The following is a 19,700-nucleotide window of genomic DNA, read 5'->3' as shown; positions in this document are numbered from 1 at the left end:
TTTTGAGAGCAAAAGTGAATGTAAAAGTTTCAGGGATTGGTGGGTTAAGGAGTGTGCCTATAAATAGGGTTGTCATTAAAGCATTTATTATGATAAAGTTGGAATAATCAGCTATAAAAATTAGGGTGGATGGACCTGCAGCATATTCTCCTTTGAATCCTGATATGAGTTCTGATCTCCTTCTGTTAGGTCAAAAGGAGCTCAATTTGTGCTAGTGCTGAAATAAATCATATTATTGCTAAAGTTAATATTGGTAGAAGTAATCATGTGAATTGTTGGGTTATAAGGGTTGATAAAGTGATTGACCCATTTATAAGTAGGACAGAGGGTAGAATGATGGCTAGAGTAACTTCGTATGAAATCTTTTAATATTCCATACCCAATCTATCAGCCAACCTACCTGGATCAAAACATACATAGTTAGAGTAAGAGATATTAGCATGAATGCATGTTTTTATATACAGAAATAAATACAGATGTGTGTGTACATGCATGTATGTGTGTGTGTGTGTGTGTGTGTGTGTATAATTTGATGTTGTTTTTCTCTGTAGCTCTGTTCACTGAGAAAGTCTAGAAGCAGTGATACTGCAGTAGCAAGGACCACGAGTAGCACTCAGAATATGGCTTCAAAATACCATTCTCCAATAAAAAGAACCAGGCTCCCTGAAGAAATAACTGATTCTAGGACTGGGGAAAGAACAAGATGAGCCTGAAGCATCTAGCAGTGCCAGAGAGTAAAGAAGTATACACCTACCTATGCAAAGGATAGGAGCATATCAAAAGAACACAGAAGTCAATCTAAGAGCTCCCAATGGACAAAGTCAAAATAATCTGAGCAACAAAATAAATAATGATAGCCAGGTGCAGTGGTGCATGCTAGTAATCCCAATAACTCAGAAGGCTGAGGCAGGAGGAGTGCAAGTTTAAAGGTAGCCTTAGATATTTAGAGAGGCCGTAAGAAACATGGTGAGACCCTGTCTCTAAATAAAAAATAAAAAGGACTGGGAATGTGACTCAGTGGTTAAGCACCCTTGGATTAAATCCCCAATACACAATAAATAAGTAAATAAAGATGGTATAAAATTATAACCCTAAGAATAAAACAAGTACCCATGAACTTGAACTGATAAAAATGATTGAACAGATGAAGAACAACCCTTCCTTATAGAAGAATTCCAATTAATAAACATGATGAATAAGATAAATTTTAAAAGTATCTTCAAAATACCATAGCAATAACTACTGCAAGCAAGATCAACTGATGAATGCTACAATTACTAGGCAGAAAACAGGACACTGGCAAAGTCTCAATGTATCTCTCCCCAAATACTTACCAACTACTGTGGAAGTTTTAATATACGTCCACAAATTCTCTGATACTCCTCCCTCCAGAAAGCGAAGTTTAATTCTCCTCCCCTGGAGTGTGGGCTGGACTTAGTAAGTGCTTCCCATGACCAGAGTATGTAAAGGAAAAACAGTAATTTATACAGAGGAGAAATCACCTTAACAAAGTGTTGACCTGTTATTTGATAGCATGTGCTTCTCATATGTTGTGGTAAGAAGTACACTTCACCTCTGTGGTCTTCTTCCCCAAAATCTATAACCCTGGTCTAATGAGGAAGCACCAGGGAAAGCTAACTTGAAGAACATCTGCAAAATACCTGACCAGACTCTTTAAAAGAAAAGACCAGCCAAGTTATTTAATAGCACATGCATCTAATCCCAGACTTTGGGAGGCTGAGGCAGAAGGATTCCAAATTCCAGGACAGACATGACAACTTAGCAAGGTCCTATCTCAAAATTTTAAAAAGGCTGAGAATGTGGCTCAGTGGTAGAATGCCTCTAGATTCAATCTCTAGTACAAAAAAAAAAAAAAAAAAAAAAAAAAAATGGAGAAGGGGAAAAAGGAGGAAGAAAGGAAGAGGAGAAGAGGAGAAAAAAGGAAGGAGGATGAGGAAGAATGAAGAAATGGGGAGGGGCGGGGGAGGAGGAGGAAGCTGCAGCAGTGGTGGCATCACATTGAAAGAGACAAAGGAAACCCGACAACTAAAGCATTGTAGTAGCCTGGTTTGGGTAATGGAATGGGAAAGGGACATTAGTGGAAAAAGTAGTGAAATGCAATTAAAATCTGAAATTTGCTTGAAGAATTGTTCCAATGTGAATTTCTTAGCATAATAAATTTGCTCTAATTATGTATGTCAACATTAGAGGAAACAGGGTAAAGGTAAAGGGCATATGGCAGTAGTTTCTGAGAGCATTTTGACTCCACAACGTCTGGATATATTTCTGACTGTCATAGTTGGGAGATGACACTGGCATCTAGTGAACAGAATCCAAGAATGCTGCTTATCTCCTACAATACATTGACAAGTCCCCAAACAAAGGATTATCTGATCCAAAATTTCAATAGTGCTGAGGCTGAGACACACTGATACAGGACCATGGACTGAACCCAGAATTTTCTGTGTGCTAGACATGTGGTCTACCACTTAGGTACATCCCATCTACCCTCCACTGTTTGTGTGTGTGTGTGTTTTGAGTCAGGGTCTCATTAAGCTACCCAGGCTGGCCTCAAACTTGTAATCCTTATGCTTCAGCCTCCAAGTAGCTAGGATTACAGGCATGTACCACTATGCCTAGCTCAAAAATGAAGTTTTTAAAAGCATCAATCTATGTCATGTCATTCCTCTGCTCAAAGTCATTATTATAATAGTTCCTGCCTCACAAAGTAAAAACTAAAGTCCTTGCAATGGCCTACAGGTTCTACACGATTTGGATCCAGTTATTTCTCTGACCTTATCTAGTTCTACTCATCTCCTATTCACTCCAGTTCAGGCCCGCTATTCTCTTAAAATTCTGGGGATACAGCAAGTATGCTTTTGCTTTAGGACCTATGCAAAAGGTTTCTTCTACACAGTGTGACCCCTTATCTCCTTCAAGTCTTTGCTCTCCCCAAGTCCTTCCCAGACATCATTATTATAAATACACATACTCCTTGGCATTTCCTTGCTTTATTTTTCTCTGCAGTACTATCACCTTCTACTATATTATAACAGTAACATATTTGTCCGTTTGGTTCACTATTATAACCTCTGCAAATAAAACAACACCTGGCACATATTTGATGCTCAACAAACATTTGTTAAATTGATAAACCTTGGAAATTTTAAATTAAATGTCAGTATCCTTCTATCACCTGTCATCATTACCACATTTTCTATCATATTTTACTTGAGAAAGCTATGATTTGGAGAATAAAGAATAGGTTTTGGATCCTGGTTCCATTACTTGATAGTGTGTGGGTCTCCGAACATGTTATTTAACCATTCTCTCTCTCTCTTTTTTTTTTTTTTTTTTTTGGGGGGGGGGGGGTGCTGGGGATCAAACCCAGGGCCTTGTGCTTACAAGGCAAGCACTCTACCGACTGAGCTATCTCCCCAGCCCTTATTTAACCTCTCTAATCCTCAGTTTCTTCATCTAAAAGAGAATGACTAATGGGAGAATATAAGGTTAACAGCACATTGCAGAGTTAGCATTAGGAGAAATAAGGTATTCGAGGGTATAGCATATTGCAGGTACTCTATAAGTAGGAGCTATTATTATTACTCCTCCTCACTGGCTCTTCAACATCACACTGACCTCCAGCCTTTCGTATCCTTCATTTTCTCCCAATCAAATCACCCTTTCCAGCTATTCTGCTCATGATCCAATTGGATTCCACAGTTCTTTAGTAGAGTTGGAATCCTCAATATTATTAATTCCCTTGAGCAATTCTCCTTCAGGTATCTCTACCAGACAGACATCTGCAAAGCAGTGTATAATAGCCTGGGGTCTGGAACTGACTGCTAAGGTTTGAATCCCAGAGGTTCATCTTATACACAAGGACAGTAACAGTAAAACAGAGTTCTTGTTAGGATTAAATAGCTTCTTCAGATATACTTAAACTGACCACTGCTAGAGAAAATCAAACAACCATGCAAACTGGTACCACTACAAATCCAAGGTCTAAAACCTCAAATAGTTCTTCAATGCTTCTTCAGTTTTCTAGTCATGTGTCTGTCTGCCTCTCCACTCCCCAAGCCCTTCCCTCCTAAGCTGTTATAAACTCACATACTCTTTATTCTACCATCTTCCCTTTCTTCTTAGCACGTGATCAAAAATGATAGAAGACATGTCAACTCCTCATTTCTGCCCATCAGTTCCAAACTTATTTATCCTACTATCCATCTTTACCTTATTTTTTACTGCTCACTGAAAAGTAAGACTACCTTCCCCTCAAGGTCAATTTCTCTACCCATGCTCTAGATTTCAGCCCCTCTTATTTGCCTCCAATCACTTCCCACCCCTCATCACTCACTCACACACATATATACACTTGTCATTCTCATTCTTTTTTTTTTTTTTTTTTTTTTTTAATGTGTGAGTTGTCCCTTTTTTACTCTCTTCCTGCCTCCTTCCTTCAATTTCTCTTCTTTGGTTCTTTTCAGCCCTGTACAAGCATGCCCAAGACCCTCTTACTTTAAGTTAAAAAAGAAAAAGAATAAAGCAAACTTCCCCAAATCCACCACATGTCCCTCTCTCATTATACTTCCCTTTGGAGTCCTTTGTTGAAAACATTGTATCCCTCTCAATTAGCTACACTTTCAGCTGTCATTCACTCTTCAACCTCCTCAATGCCATTACAATGTAGCTAACTGCTCCAGGGGAAGTTACATTAAGACATCTTAATCACCAAGTCTCAGAGACTTTATTCAGTCCTTATCTTACTTGTCCTTTTCAGAGCAGGATATAGTATTGACCACTCCTAGTCCTTGAAATATTCTCCTCCCTCAGTTTCCAACAAATCTGTTTCCTTTTTTCATCTTTGGTCAGTCTGGCACAGATGGTTGGCTTCTCTTCCATCGCTGGCCCCATCTACCTAGCAGTTCACAAGTTACATATGGGACTCATCCTAAATCTTCTATCTTTCTCAATTCTATAATCTGATTAATCATCCTATCTCCTTGATAATACTTCTCAAATCTCTCATCCATCCACCCCCTCCTCTACACCCTCTACATCATCTCTCACCAGGAACAGCTTTCTAACTGGTCTTCTAGTTTTGCCCCTCTCTAATCCAGCTTTAACTTCCCTGCCAAAATGATGTGTAAAACACAAATCTGATTGTTTCACAGCATGGCTTTTCTTTTCTTTTCTTTTCTTTTTTTTTAAACTAAATCCTTGGAGCCTTCAGGATGAAGTTAAAATACTCAAACCGGGTTCCCAAACAATGATTTGGTATATTATTTCACTTGCCCCATTCTAAAGGTGTACTGTTCACATGAATACATGAATATAGATAGCACAAACTGAAATGTGTTGTAAGTATAAAATACACACCAGATTCTGAAGATGTAGTAGTATTAAAAACAGAATGCCAAATATGTCTTTATCACTGTTTCATTTTGACTATATGTTGAAATTACAATGTTTTCCATATATTAAGTTAAATCATATTATAAAATTTAATTTTAATTTTTTATTTTTAAAATGTAGCTATTAAAATTTTTAAAATTATACATGTGACATATTTGTGGCTTGTATTTCAATATGACAACACTGGTGTACAATGTACTTCCCCTCTTTCTGAACCTAACAAATTTATGTATCATTCAAGATTAGCTCAAATAACCCACTAGATTCCAGGACATTCCCTGCCACCAGGAATCCAAGTCTGAGTCAGTACTCTCCTCTGTGCTCCTATTCATGAGAACCTACGTGCAACACACCAAAATGTATTGGTTATCAACTATCTTCTCCTAAACTCTAAGGTCCTTGCAAATAAAATAAATAAATAAATAACACTGTACACTCAAACATTTGTCAGAAAAATGAGAACTACATACCTAGTCTAGAAGTTAACAGAATTTCTTGTTCTCCAAGGAAAACCAACCAGCAGGGAAGGAGCCTAAAACTTACCAGGAGATCTAGTAAAAAAAGAACTGGGGCATCGAGTGTAGAAGTAGGAATCCTAATAAAGAAATCAGCAAATGACAGAGCTCATTACATGTACCTGCCTCTTACAGTGAAACTAGGGATTTGCAACAGTGATATGGAGCCTTGAACTCACAGTTAGCATGCCAGGGGCCACAGTTTGATTCCTAAATTGCTTAAGCAACCCATCCAACAAAAAAGTATGATTTGGCAGGTTTCAACACAAACAGCTAGAGCCCAGCACCTGTTCCATTTAAACAGCACATCATTACAGTTAAAAACAACAAATCTCTCTCATGAAGCAAATGCTAATCTCATGATGCTTCACCATGGAGCAATTCAGAAGAGTTATATTATATGAAATGTGCCAAAGCGTGAATTTATGGCTGATGCTTATTTGGCAAATATGGTTGGCACAGCTAGATGTTGAAAAGCATGCATGCAAATAAGCAAATAAAAGTTTTTAAGTTCTTAGACTTAAATATTTACATTACCATAAATGTACAAAGATAAATGTTTATATGACTACACATATAATGCATTTCAGGAACACACTTTTTAATGTGATTGTTAGGAAACAGTTATGAAGTGGTATTATTTCTTTATGGGCCTCAAGCTAGACTCTTAAAAATGAATTCTGACAGAATGTTAATGGGGTACAAACATCATCCTAGAAGTTTCTCTGCACTATCACTGGGCAAAATGAATAGTAATAGTATTATAACAGTTCAAAGCAATCTTATCTTTTCCTTTCACCAAAACACTTCTCTTCCAACCCTGGAAACCAGCCAAACATAAATGTCAGCCCCTACATGGGGAGTCGAGAGGAGGTGGACCATGCATCAAAAAACTTTAAAGAAAATAATCTGACATTCCCTCTTTACACACACAAACATTTTATGATCATGTTAGTCTCCAAAATAAAGACATGATAAAATATTTTCTCCTCTTCCCCTTTGACTTCTATGGGAAAGGGATGTTTGCTTTTTCACATAGTTTGTGAGTTGGTCATAGCCAAAACTCACTAGCAGTGATATGAGTTCTCTTTCCATTGTTAACTGTTAATCTCTGTGCTGAAGCTATTAACTTCCATCTTTGAAACCAAAAGAAAATGTACCATACCTGCCTTTATAGTTTACTAAATGAGCCACCAAAGAAAAGAAATGCCAAGCACTTTGGAAAGTAATTAGTATAGGCAATGAACTGAGCAATCTCGAAATTCTCTGAGATTAAAGAAGCCATCATGAAATGAGTATCCAAGATTGCTCTTGGAAAGTTTTACCCTTGTGGATAATTCAAGTTTTTTTCACTTTCACACTGCATAGAGCAATATGGGTTCTCTGACCATACCTATTACTACATCACTTCATTTATCAGGAAAAAAAAAAAGAAAGAAAGAAAGAATGCTGTGGCTGAACAAAAAAAAAAAAAAAAATCTGTAGGTAGGCCCCAAAACAGAATCCTCGAAGCAATCCCAATTCAGGTGAAAAGCTGTTCACGTACATCACCCATTGACCTAAAAATAGACCTTTATGTAAGCCTCCTAGTACTTAATTCAACATAATCTTACCACATTCGATAAAGGCAGAAGGAAAACGCATTCAGTTTTCTATAGTAAGGCCAATAAAGATGAAATCATAGTTTTCCTCTAACTCATCACTATCCTTTCAATGCCAGTCTTCCAATAACTCCATTCCACAGTTCTGCTTCCTAAACTTGGATCTCCAAAAACAAGGATTGCAGAAGTAACATTTAAAGGGAGGTAGCCTCTCTCCTGTTGCTGTCAGCAGTCTTTAGTCAAAGGAGGAAAAAACAAAATCAAGCTCTCCGACCGATGGTGCATAGGATGTGGAAAGGGAAGCGGGGTGGACGCGGTTCAGACGGCAAGTCCTCTTTGAAGGAGAAAAGTTACATGAATCGACGAGCCGAATGGTAAAGAAGAAACAAACAGACCAACCGAACCACTCAAACCCCCCAGCAAGCCCTCATGAAAGGGGCTCACCAGCCACTGCGTGAAGTGAGCAGACGGAAACCCACCCGGTCCTGAAGCTGCTGGCGAGGCTGCGCCGGATCCTCCCGGGTTTGGGAGCGGGATGATGGTGTAGACTTCGCAGGAGCGAGAGAAGCTCTTCCTGCTCCAGCCTCACCGAGTCCAGCTCCTCCAGGCTTCACTTTCCCCGGCAGCTTCCCAGCCGCGCCCGGGGGCGTCCGTCACCGCCAGGTCCCAACTTTCCCTCCTCTGGGGGGCGCCGCGCTACCGGGGCCGCCGCCGCCGCCGCCGCCGCGGGAGGGGGCTGGGACGGCGGGGGGCGCAAGGGGGCGCGCGGCGCCGGCGGGGCGCGGGGGTGGCCGGGTCTTGAGAGCCCGCGCCCGGCAGGACGCACCGGCCGCCGGAGCCCCCACGGCGCCGCCCTCCCTGGATTCCCCCAGGTCAGCACCCTCACCCCGCGGCGACCCCGACCCCACCAACCCGAGCGTGAGGAGAAGGGAACGGAGGGGACGCGGGCAGCCCTGCCCCCGTTACCTGAGGGGCGCACACGCTCCTGCGGTGACCAGCATCGCCGCCCGTCCCGTTCCCTTCCTGGTGTTCGCGGCCGTCGCCGCCGAGCAACTGACACTGACTAACAACAACTAACTAACTACTCGCCGCCGCCGAGTCCACCGCGCGCTCCCGGCCGCTTGCCGCCCGCCCAGCCCACCAGCCTGCCCGCTCCTCCCAACCCCGCGCGCCACCCCTCCGCGCGCGTCCTCGACCGCTGCGCTCCTCGAGGAGCGAGCACGCGCACGCGCACGGGGCCCCAGCCCTCTCCCAATTCTCTCCTCAGTCTCGTGGGAGGAGTCGCCTCGAGGCCCTGCCCCTCTGCGGTCCAACCTCCCAGGGAGAGACCTAGAGGGCTTCCTGATTGGCTGAGGAAGGCGGGGCCAAAGAAAGAAGGCGGGGCGACTGGAACCTTGGGACGCGTGACAGGAAATTCGGGTTCAATTAAATGGTAAAGAAAAAGTGCAACGAGGTTTTAGCCAATTTAGGTTATCGGAGCCTCCTATCTTAGCAAGTCATCGAATAGAGAATATGTGATTTCAAGGACTCCAGTATATAGTAATCACCAGTTTAAGTCCCATTACCTCTCAATTTAAAAAACTTCATCTCCCATGAAGCTCCGCGAGTCTCACCTTACGTAATCACGTAGGCTTTCGCCGCACTGGGACAAAATAATCCCTTCATTTTTCTGAAGGTATCAGCAATAATATTTCACTTTTCTCCTTACTGGAACAGTTTTAAATGTTACCACGATAGGAGAAGTTACCTATGAGGCGGCGGTTAAGCGGTTAGGTAAAGAGAAAGAAAGGATGTCAAAATAAAGTGCTGCGGAGGAATTTCTGTCAAGCTGTGAAACAACGGAGTGCGAAGAGTGAAGGCGATTGAGAGGGGCTGAGGGAATTGTCCTCTGTGCAAGGGACTTTCATTAGGCCTCAGGCCCCTGCCTGCCCCTATCATCAGCAGGTCAGTAAGCAAGGCGAGCTTGGGGGTGGCCACAGTCGAGATGTCCTTCGCCCCTTGATGATCATCCCGCTTTTGCTGTTATTGGTTTGTCTCGGTTTGAGGCCAACAGAGTGGGGGCGCCTTACTTCCGGTTGGGGGAGGGGAGGAATGCCGTCATGGGGGAGGGGGAACATAACTCACTTCCTGTGAGGGTAGGATGGTGGTTTGGGGGTGTCCAACCCGCTTCCCGTGCTGGTGAAGGCCTGGAAAGGTGGTGTTTGGTATTATTTGCAGAGATGCTATCTTAGAGCTTTGGGATTGTGTTTTATGTCAAAGTTAGATTATTCCACCAAATTACGCTCATCTTCAGCCTCCAATCAGTATTTTTGTGTTTGGTTTCCACTTGTAAGATGGAAATTTTCCTCCCCAACAGAAGTTTCTTCAAAGAATTCGAAACCCCTTGTTAAAATCCTGTTACCCGATGGACATGCCTTTTTTGTGTGACTCATGAATTGCCCATCCCTGCTTCCCTACTCAAGTTCAACCTTGACTGAGATACAGTGATCTCTGCCATGACTATACAACAGGAACTCCGTATATACTCCTTTAAGGAGGATTACCAGAGCATTAAATATCTCACATTACCGGGCATTTTCATTTTAGCAGGCGAAAGCATCATACTGAAGTAGTCAAATTTGATATTACTTAAATTGACATAATTGGTATCTTACGTTCTTAGACCTGTTGATTTGGGGCGATTGGTCCCTGTGCCTGAGAACAGCTTCATCAGCCTAAAAATTCCATGAGCCGGGTGTGGTGGCTCACGCCTTTAATCCAAACGATTAGGAAGGCTGAGGCAAGAGGATTGAAGTTCAAAGCCAGCCTCAGCAACTTAGCGAGGCCCTAAGCAACTTAGTGAGACCCTGTCTCTAAATAAAATATAAAAAGGGCTGGGGATGTGGATTAGTGGCTAAGCACCCCTGGGTTCAATCCCCAGTACAAAAAATAAAATAAAATAAAAAATTATTCTATAAAATTCTTATATGTATTTTATATGTAACTCGTGTGAAAGGGTGTTTTAGTACAGTTTCCACCTTGCAATTTAAATAAATTTGGCACTGATTAAGAAATGATACTTGTTCTTTGTGATTTTAAAGCATGGTGCAATGGTCATGACCTCAGCTTACATTTTAAGTATGGGGAAAATGGCTCACAAAAGATAAATAATAAAGAAGTAATCTCCTATATTCTCTATTTTGTGTAATAAACTATATGTCAGATGGTAATGAACACTCAACAATTTTGATTCCTTGGCTTCTCTTGTCAAGTACCAATACTTGGGTGTATGTACTAGAAGGTACCAATGTTTTTGGAGCTTGCTTTGTGAAATCACAGCACTTGTATGGTAATTTTAGGATATCTATCAAGAAAACCTAGAACTGAATGTCTTTCAAGAATTTTTAAAATAATAAGGCCAATGTATTTTTTCCTTTGGAATTAGTCTAGCCTCAAATTTTGCAATTATTCGAATTCTAGTTCTTTTAAAAAGCTGTTTGGTTTGGAGTTGATTGGAAAATATTTTAAATTAAATGTGAAAATTAAAATATTTTAACCTATAGCCTTTATTTTTTTTAAAGTCAGTTTGATAGGCTTGGAATACCAGGCACAGTAGTGTACACCTGTAATCCCAGTTACTTGGGATGCTCTGGAAGGAGAATCCAAGTTTGAGGTCAACCTGCGCAATTTAGCCAGATCCCATCTCAAAGGGGAGTGGAGTGCTGAGAATGTAATAGCTCAGTGTTAGAACACCCCTGGGTTTAATCCCCAATATACCACAAAAAAAATTAATTAAAAAGAATAAAGGATAGGGCCATAGCTCATTGATTGAGTCCTTGCTTAGCATGGGAGGCCCTGATTTCAATTCCCAGCTCTGAAAAAAAGTTTTATTTTTTAAAAATAGATCTGAGACCCTAAAATCAATTGTTTGAAAAATCACACAATTGCTGCAGTGATTGAAAAGGCAAGGCAAAGTAATGTCTGTATTGTTACTAAAAGGCTAGAGCATGTAAGCTGCCCCAAATACATATCGAGTGATTAGAAATCGTTCACTCTTATATATTAGTTTAATATAGAAGAAAGCATAATCACCCTGAAATTAAACTACAGTCATCAGAATTGTTGAAGTGTGGAAAGATTGTAGAACTAAATGAAAAAGAAAATGATGTTAAAATATTGATTAAGATGCTATAGTATAGCCTTTTGGAAATGTCTTGGAAAGCAAAGGAGTTTATTAAATTGGTCCACATGATTTTCCATCGAAGAAGTGCAGTATAATAGAACGAAGAAAAATCGCCACAGCTGAAAGACTTGAGTGGCTTGAAGTACTGTCTGTTAAGAAGACAGCAATATATAAAGTACATATCAGGAAGAAGATGTCTTGTGATAAGTGACAGTTACTCATGGGTTCCTTCAAAGAAGAAATATTAGAAAAGCTTGTGAAAAATAGGGAAGGTCTGTGGACCCCGTTTGTATTTCTTTTTAAAAAGGTGTTTCTGTGAAGAGGCTGCTTGTCTTCCAAAGATGTGGTGTTGTTTCTTAATGCCCTTTGCTGCATTTTCTTTGCACCTTCCAGTAGAAACATAGTATCAAAATCAGAAAAATAAAGATTTTTGTTAAGTATACTCAGTTATTTCCTTGAGTTACTGAATTAGAGATTTTCATTCTGTGACTTGTCATCTATAATAAAGAAATTATTGATATTTTTAGAGTACTTGGATTAAATAACCATTTTCTTTTCCAAAAGCAGTCATTGGATACACTGTTCAGAGCAGTTAGAGGTCTTAAAACTCTAGATTCCATCTCACTGAAATTTGATTATCCACAGAGAAGTTATACATAATACAAAAGTGTCTTTTCATTGTTGTGTCTGCCTTACTGTGTAAAATCATGCTAATATTTTATAACTTGACTGCTTTCTCACTTGATGTTTTGGTAATGATTGGTTTTTGGTTTTGCCGTGGAGTTGAGAGAGTTAAAGGGAGTATCCTAAAAACCTTAATGTTTTTTGGGGTTTTCTCTCCCTACCCCCACCCCTGTGCCACACTAGGAATTGAACCCAGAGGCACCGTACTACTAAGCTGCAACCCCAACCCTTTTTAATTTTTATTTCAGACAGGGTCTTGCTAAGTTTGGCCTCACACTTACAGTCCTCCTGCCTCAGGTGTGCACCACCTCACCCAGCATTAAATGGTTTTTGTTTTTTTAGTGTTTGTTTTAAATGTTTTAAATTGTAGATGGACACAATATCTTTATTTTATTTTTATTTTTTTATTTTGTGCCAAGCATAGAACCCAGTGCCTCACACGTGCTAGGCAAGTGTTGTACCACTAAGTCACAACCCCAGCCCTAAATGGTTTTTAAACTTATTACTCTGCCCCCTTTATTTCAGAGATTTCAAGGGTATTCAAATGAGAATTCCTTTTACGGGACTTTTCATTATTTCAACAAAAATTGAGTGCCTACTATGTGCCAGTCACTATTCTAGGGAATTAAATATAGTAAATACAGACAAATACCATATTCTCTTGGCGTTTAATTCTTAATAGTGTACAAGTCAAAACTAGAATTTTGTTTCTTTTCTATTCCTAAATGAGACCTATTTTGTAATCATTGTTCATCTTGGATCAAGATGCAACTGTGAATTTGATTTGTTGGTCTCGATCTCTAGCCATTTTAAACCCAGTTTGGAATATTTCATCTTAATTTTTCTCCAGACCATATAAACCCCTGGGTTTAGGATTCAACCCTTTCATTGACAAATGCATCATGATTCTAGCTTCCTTTGTACTGTATAAACAAGTAAAAGTGAATAGTAGGGAAACTAGGGGATCAGACAGGCCTAGATTCAAAACTAGTTTGTACATTTTACTAGCTTGGTAACCTTAAGCAATTTACTTAATCTCCCTGGGCCTCAGTTTCCCTAAATCTAAACTGGGTCAGGGGGGTTGGTAGAACAAAGATATGTAAATCACCTGGTTCAATCCAGATGCTTAGAGCTTAATAAATGCTGTTATTTTACCCCTACTTTTGCTTTGGCTATTCTGGCTATTGGGATTTGCCTACTTCTTTTTTTTTTTTTAATATTTTTATTAGTTGTTGATGAACCTTTATTCATTTATTTATATGCAGTACTGAGAATCAAACCCAGTGCCTCACACATGCTAGGCAAGTGCTGTACCACTAAGCCACAACCCCAGAGCTGCCCACTTTTCTGATAGGTTTTTGTTGTTGTTGTTTTTGTTTTTTGTTTGTTTTCTTCCTTCTTTTTGTTTTTGTTTTCCTCCTTCTTTTGCACTCTTTTGGGCCTCAAATAAGTGTTTGTACTACTGAGCTACATCCCCACCCCTCCTTGTCTTTTAAGCCTTATTTATTCCAAAAGTGTGAAGTACAGTATTAGGTGTATTGAGAGTCTGTGTTCTCCCTCTGTCAGCATGCTCACCTGGTTGTCAAGATTGTTTGTCATTTCTTGTGGGAAGGAGAAATCACTAATTTCCATGATTAATTTAGAAAATATATATAATAGAAAAGTTTCAAGAAAAATGTCATAACTAAAATAATTTTAATTATTAAAGAAGACTTTCAACTCCTTCTAAACCTATTTAAATACTAAACCCCTTTGCACTGTTACCATATCTTTCATTATTCTCTACACATTCCAAATTGGATGATCTTTGAAAAAAATTCTGTACTATACCTAGTCTGTCTATTGTTGCTCTTGTTATCCTTTGCCTGAAATACTTCTTTTTCTAGAAATTCCCATCAAAATGCCACCTTTGAAGCCCTTTTTCAAGCACCACCTTCAAGAAATATTTTCTGATGTCAGTCTTCTTTCCACTCTGACAAACCTTATGTGTTCCATCCTTCAACCCTCCAGAGCATTTTATACCTTTCTTACTGCATTTAATATCCAGTACTCCTGTTGTTTATTTTTGTTGTTGTTATTGTCATATATACAGTTTATTTCTTCCCATAAAAGGCTACAGACTAGGGTCTGGGGTTGTGGCTCAGTGGTAGAGCACCCACCTAGCATGCATGAGGCCCTGGGTTCGATCCTCAGCATCACATAAAAATAAAGGTATTTTTTTAAAAAAAGGCAGCAGACTATATCTTATTCTTCTCTGGACCTGCTGTCATTCCTGGCACAATTCCATTCACAGCACAGGCATTCAGTAAATATTTGTGAAGTTGAACTGGCACTTGGGATGATGAAACTAATAACTTACGTCCACCGCTACTTATGTTCAGGATCAAGCACAGTGGCCAGCATAAAATAGACACTCTAATACTTGTAGAATGCAAGGGTGGATAAGTCATCATTCTCTAATTTGTGAGCATTCTAAGGTGTTACGTTGATGTTCATATATTAAACACCTACTTTATGATCAGAACTATGACAGCTGATCCCTGTCTTCAGTTTATTTGGAATAAGAGTAAATTGTAACTAACATTTGTAGACTAGGAAGACTGAGATATTTGAGTAGGGGTGGGGTGGAGAGATCAGTACAGAGTTGTTTGTATTCTAAGAGATATCCCTTGCTATCTGAACTCAGAAACTACACAGATTTTGATATCAAGTATTTGGATACTTGTATTTCCACTCCTACTTAATATCTAAGAGAACTGAACATGTTCGCAACAAAAACTTGTATGCAGATATTTATAGCAGCATTTTTTCGCCATAAGCAAAGAAAACAAACTCACATATCCATCAGTTGATGAATAAATAAACAAAATGTAATATAGCTAGCCAATGAAATATTATTCAGTGATAAAAAGGAATAAAGTAGTGATGATGCTATATTAACATGGATGAAGCTTGAAAACATTGTGGTGAAAGAAAATGGACACAATGAATCGCTTATGTATGATCCCATTTATGTAAATAAAATAAGCAGATCCATAAAGATAGAAACTTTATTCTTGGATGGGCATGGGGAGTGACTGCTAGTGGATAAGGTTAAAAATATTCTGGAATTGCATAGCGGTGTTGGTTGCACAACTTGATACCGGTATTCTAAAAACCCATGTACTATACACAGGTATTAAATTTTTCTAAAAAACAAGAGACTTAAAAAATGGAGAATTTGGATGGCACTGGAAGGAAGCAAAAGATGGGAAAGCATGGATGTGATCATTTTTCCTCATCTTCTAGAGGGAAGTAGAAATGGTTAGGTATAGGGCTAGAGGTATGTTAAAGATGAATGTGAAGATAGCTTATGACTGTCCTTTATCTCAAGGAAGCAGGCAGCAAGGTGAATGGTTAGACTGTGGGGGTGTTAACAACCACTGGACAAGGACATCTTAGCATCCTTCCTCCCTCCCCTCCCTTCTTTTCTTCCTTCCATGAGATCTCGTGTTGCCTGACCCTGAACTCACAATCCTTTTGCCTCAGGCTCTCGTGTGGGTGAGATTAACTGGCTCGATTTCTCCTTGATTCCGTCAAGGATGTGGTATATAGGCTGTTCAGTTTCTGTGTAAAGGTCAAGTGAATTCAGAGGGTGAAAGTATCATGAAGAGTCTGATAGCAAGCAACATGAAGTTACTAGAGAAAATGAGCGAACAGAGACTAGACAAAGATATTCTAATTTGATTCTAAAACTATCCTTAGGTGATTGACAGAGATAAATCCTAATGGAAAGGAACCAAGAACAGTGATTTGGAAAAGTTCATAAATAAAAGTCTTCATCTGAAGAAATATTTTGGTGCCTTTTATGTGCCAGTCACTATTAAATAAAACTATAATTGTTTTCCTTATTTGAATTATGATGTTCTTTGGATAGTCTTATAGTCTTGTTCAAGGGTCTGGACATGTTATAGTTTTCAGTACAATACCTGTTTTTCCCTAAAACATTGTTCTGATTTTTTATGACACCAGCAAGATAAAAATACGTTGTTTTCACCACAACTTTATGGCAACATTTTTGACTAATTGAATAGGCATAAAATTATTTTTAATTTTGGTACTTGTTTTTAACGTGTTTCCATTCAGGGGAACTTGCATCTGTTGGAATAGTAATGAATTCAGAGCCTTTATATTTGCTTCTCCCATCTAGAATGACTTTTTTAAATGTATAGATTTCTGAAGACCCTAGAAATCAAACTATCCCCTAATTTTAATCAGCTCAGTGGCGCTCACCTTATTTTCTAAATGACATTCACATTTGAATCACATTTACTGTAATTCCAATTCCCATTTGGTTGGTAATATGCTAGGTGCTTCCACATGTTATCTTTTTGTTTCCCCCATCCTGTGTTGGGAATTGAACCCAGAGTTTCATGCATGCTAGGCAGGCACTATGCCTTTGAGCCACATCCCAGCTCCCCACATATTATCTTAATTCTAATAATTTGGCATTTTGCATATGAGGAAATTGAAGCTTAGAGATATTAAGTCATTTGCCCAAAGTTGCTTACCAGTAAGTGATAGAGGAAATATTTGAATGCAGATCCTTTGATGACTCTCATATTTTATGATCCTTCAGTATCACTGCTAAATTAACTGGGGCATAATAGAAACTGGAAAAACAATCTAAAATAGAACTTGGACAAGTAAACACAGACTTACCTACTATGCAATAGAGTATTTAACAGAAATGGTTCTTGGTTTTTATTTATTTATTTTATTTTTACTGGGGAGACTCTAGTGCATGAAGAGGAAGATCTTGGTAGAGTTAAGCCCACATTTTCAAGGCTTTCTTTGTTTTTCCCTGCTGATCAGGTATATACTACTCCAAGTTCTATGATGAGGGCAGAGGGGAAAGAGAAGGAAAGAAGTGGTATAGATAGTGATATTTCTGCCTATAAGATGGGCAGATAAGTGGCTTGACACTAAGAGTGCCACAAAGTAACCTTTTAAAATAGTAACTTCACATCTAATATAACAGTGTGATAGATTGTCATGCCACATAACATTTCAATCACTAAGGACTGCATATATAATGGTACATACCATATAGCATAGGAGTATAGTTGGCTGTATATCTAGGTTCATGTAAGTACACAGTATGATTTTTGTACTGCAATGAAACCACCTGATGACACATTTCTCAGAATGAGTCCTGTCATTCAGCAGTGCATGACTATATAACAAGCTAGATATTCAAAGTATGGAATGTGGTAGCAAGAGAAGAGATTCCTTTATTTTCATTCAAGTATTCTTCAAATTTAATATCAAAAATATAAAACAAAAGTTGTCATGTTTCAATTATGACTTTAGGTAAAATATAATTCCAATTTATAGATAAAGCAATCAGAGCCCAAGAGTACATACCAAATAAGTGACTGAATGGGCCCTTGAACATAGGCCTCCTCCTTCCGAGTCCATTTTACTGAATTGTCTGAACTAAATGGAAGCAGTAACTATCATAGAAACAATTTCCTTGAAAGATAATGATGTAGCCTTGTGTGTAAATTTAAGCTTTTAAATTTTCAGTAAACCCAGTTCTCTTCTTCCATCCCTTCCCCTTTAAGTGAAACTAATACTCCTTCACAAAAAAAGTGTCCACCTACTCCTCTTTTTTCTTACCCATTTGCAAAATTTGTTTCTCCCTTCTCTTTCCCATCTCCACATACTTTTCATTCCTTTACTCTGTTGCTTTACTTTTTATGATCTTGACACATACCTTTCATTTTTGTTGCGGGTGGTAGCACAATTATTGCAACTATTTTGGGAAACAATATAGCTGACTAGTGAACGGTAATAAAATGTCCATATTTTTGAGCCAGTAATTCCACTTACAGAACTTTATTCTAGGGAAATACTTTAAGTAAGGATGATAAAGACAAAATGTTAATATCACTGACATTTACACTGTTTAAAAACTTGAAACCTTCTAAATAACCAACAATGGGAAAGTGGTTAAGCAGATTGTTACCTATCTCTTCAGTGGGTCATTAGACATTTTTACCATTGGTTCCTTTAAAATGCATTGAAGATGTTATAAGAATGTTTTTGCAAAACTGAAGAAAAAAGTAAAGAAGAGGAAAATATAGGGGAACACAAAATAGAAAAACAAATGTAATTAGTGTATATTTATGGAGCATTTATATTTGCTCCATATAATATATTACAATATATATATATATATAATAACATGACATCGAGCACTTACTGGTGTCAGGAACAATATTAAAAGTGTTATAGAAACAGTATTGAGCAGTTATTAAGACATAATGCACTGGGCACAGTGTTAAACACCTGTAATCCAAGTGGCTTGGGAAGCTGAGGCAGGAGGATCATAAGTTCAAAGCCAGCCTCAACAATTTAGCAAGGCCTTAAGCAATTCAGCAAAATACTGTCTCTAAATAAAATATTGAAAAGGACTGGGGGTGTGGCTCAGGGATTAAGTGCCCCTGGTTTCAGTCCCCATTACCAAAAAAACAGAAAGAATGCTCTTGTCAAGTGCAGCACACACCTGTAATTTCAGTGACTCAGGAAGGTGAGGCAGGAGGATCACAAATTTGAGGGCAGCCTTAGGGTGGTTTTGACTTGCATTTCTCAAATTACTAGAGGTGATGAGCACTTTTTCATATATTTGTTTATCACTTGTATATCTTCTGTGAGGTGTCTACCCACTTCCTTAGCCCTATTATTGATTGGGTTCTTTGTATTTTTGGTGTAAAGTTTTTTAAGTTCTTTATAAATTTTGGAGATTAGTGCTCTGACGAATATGTGGAAAAGATTTTTTCCCACTCTGTAGGCTCTCTTTTCACATTATTGATTGTTTCCTTTGCTGAGAAAAAGCTTTTTAGTTTGAATCCATCCCATTTATTGATTCCTGCTTTTATTTCTTGCACTCTAAGGATCTTCTTAAGAAAGTCTGGTCCTAAGCCATCAAGATGAAGATGCGGGCCTACTTTTTCTTCTGTTTGGTGAAGGGTCTCAGGTCTAATTCCTAGATCATTGATCCATTTTGAGTTGAGTTTTGTACAGGGTGAGAGAAAGGAATTTAATTTCATTTTACTACACATGGATTTCCAATTTTCCCAGCACCATTTGTTGAAGAGGCTATCTCTTCTCCAATGTATATTTTTGGCACCTTTGTCTAGTATGAGATAACTGTACTCATGTGGGTTTGTCTCTGTGTCTTCTATTCCATTAATCTACCTGTCTATTTTGGTGCCAGTACCATGCCGTTTCTGGTACTGTTGCTCTATAGTTGAGTTTAAGGTCTGGTATTGTGATACC

At 38.9% G+C, this 19,700-nt stretch overlaps 1 protein-coding gene across 2 annotated transcripts in view; it reads left to right on the top strand.

Moving 5' to 3' along the window:
* The first annotated feature begins 9,157 nt into the window (after positions 1-9,157).
* Positions 9,158-19,700, top strand: part of HMG20A (high mobility group 20A) — a 74,159-nt gene continuing 63,616 nt past the window's right edge. For both annotated transcript variants that reach the window (XM_079128922.1, XM_079128923.1), the window contains exon 1: positions 9,158-9,475. The gene's annotated coding sequence lies outside the window, so the exon portion shown is untranslated. The remainder of the gene's footprint in view (positions 9,476-19,700) is intronic.

This window comes from Sciurus vulgaris (genome assembly GCF_902686455.1).
Source record: "Sciurus vulgaris genome assembly, chromosome: 2".
Lineage (NCBI taxonomy): Eukaryota > Metazoa > Chordata > Mammalia > Rodentia > Sciuridae > Sciurus > Sciurus vulgaris.
This window is presented reverse-complemented; position numbering and strand designations above follow the sequence as displayed.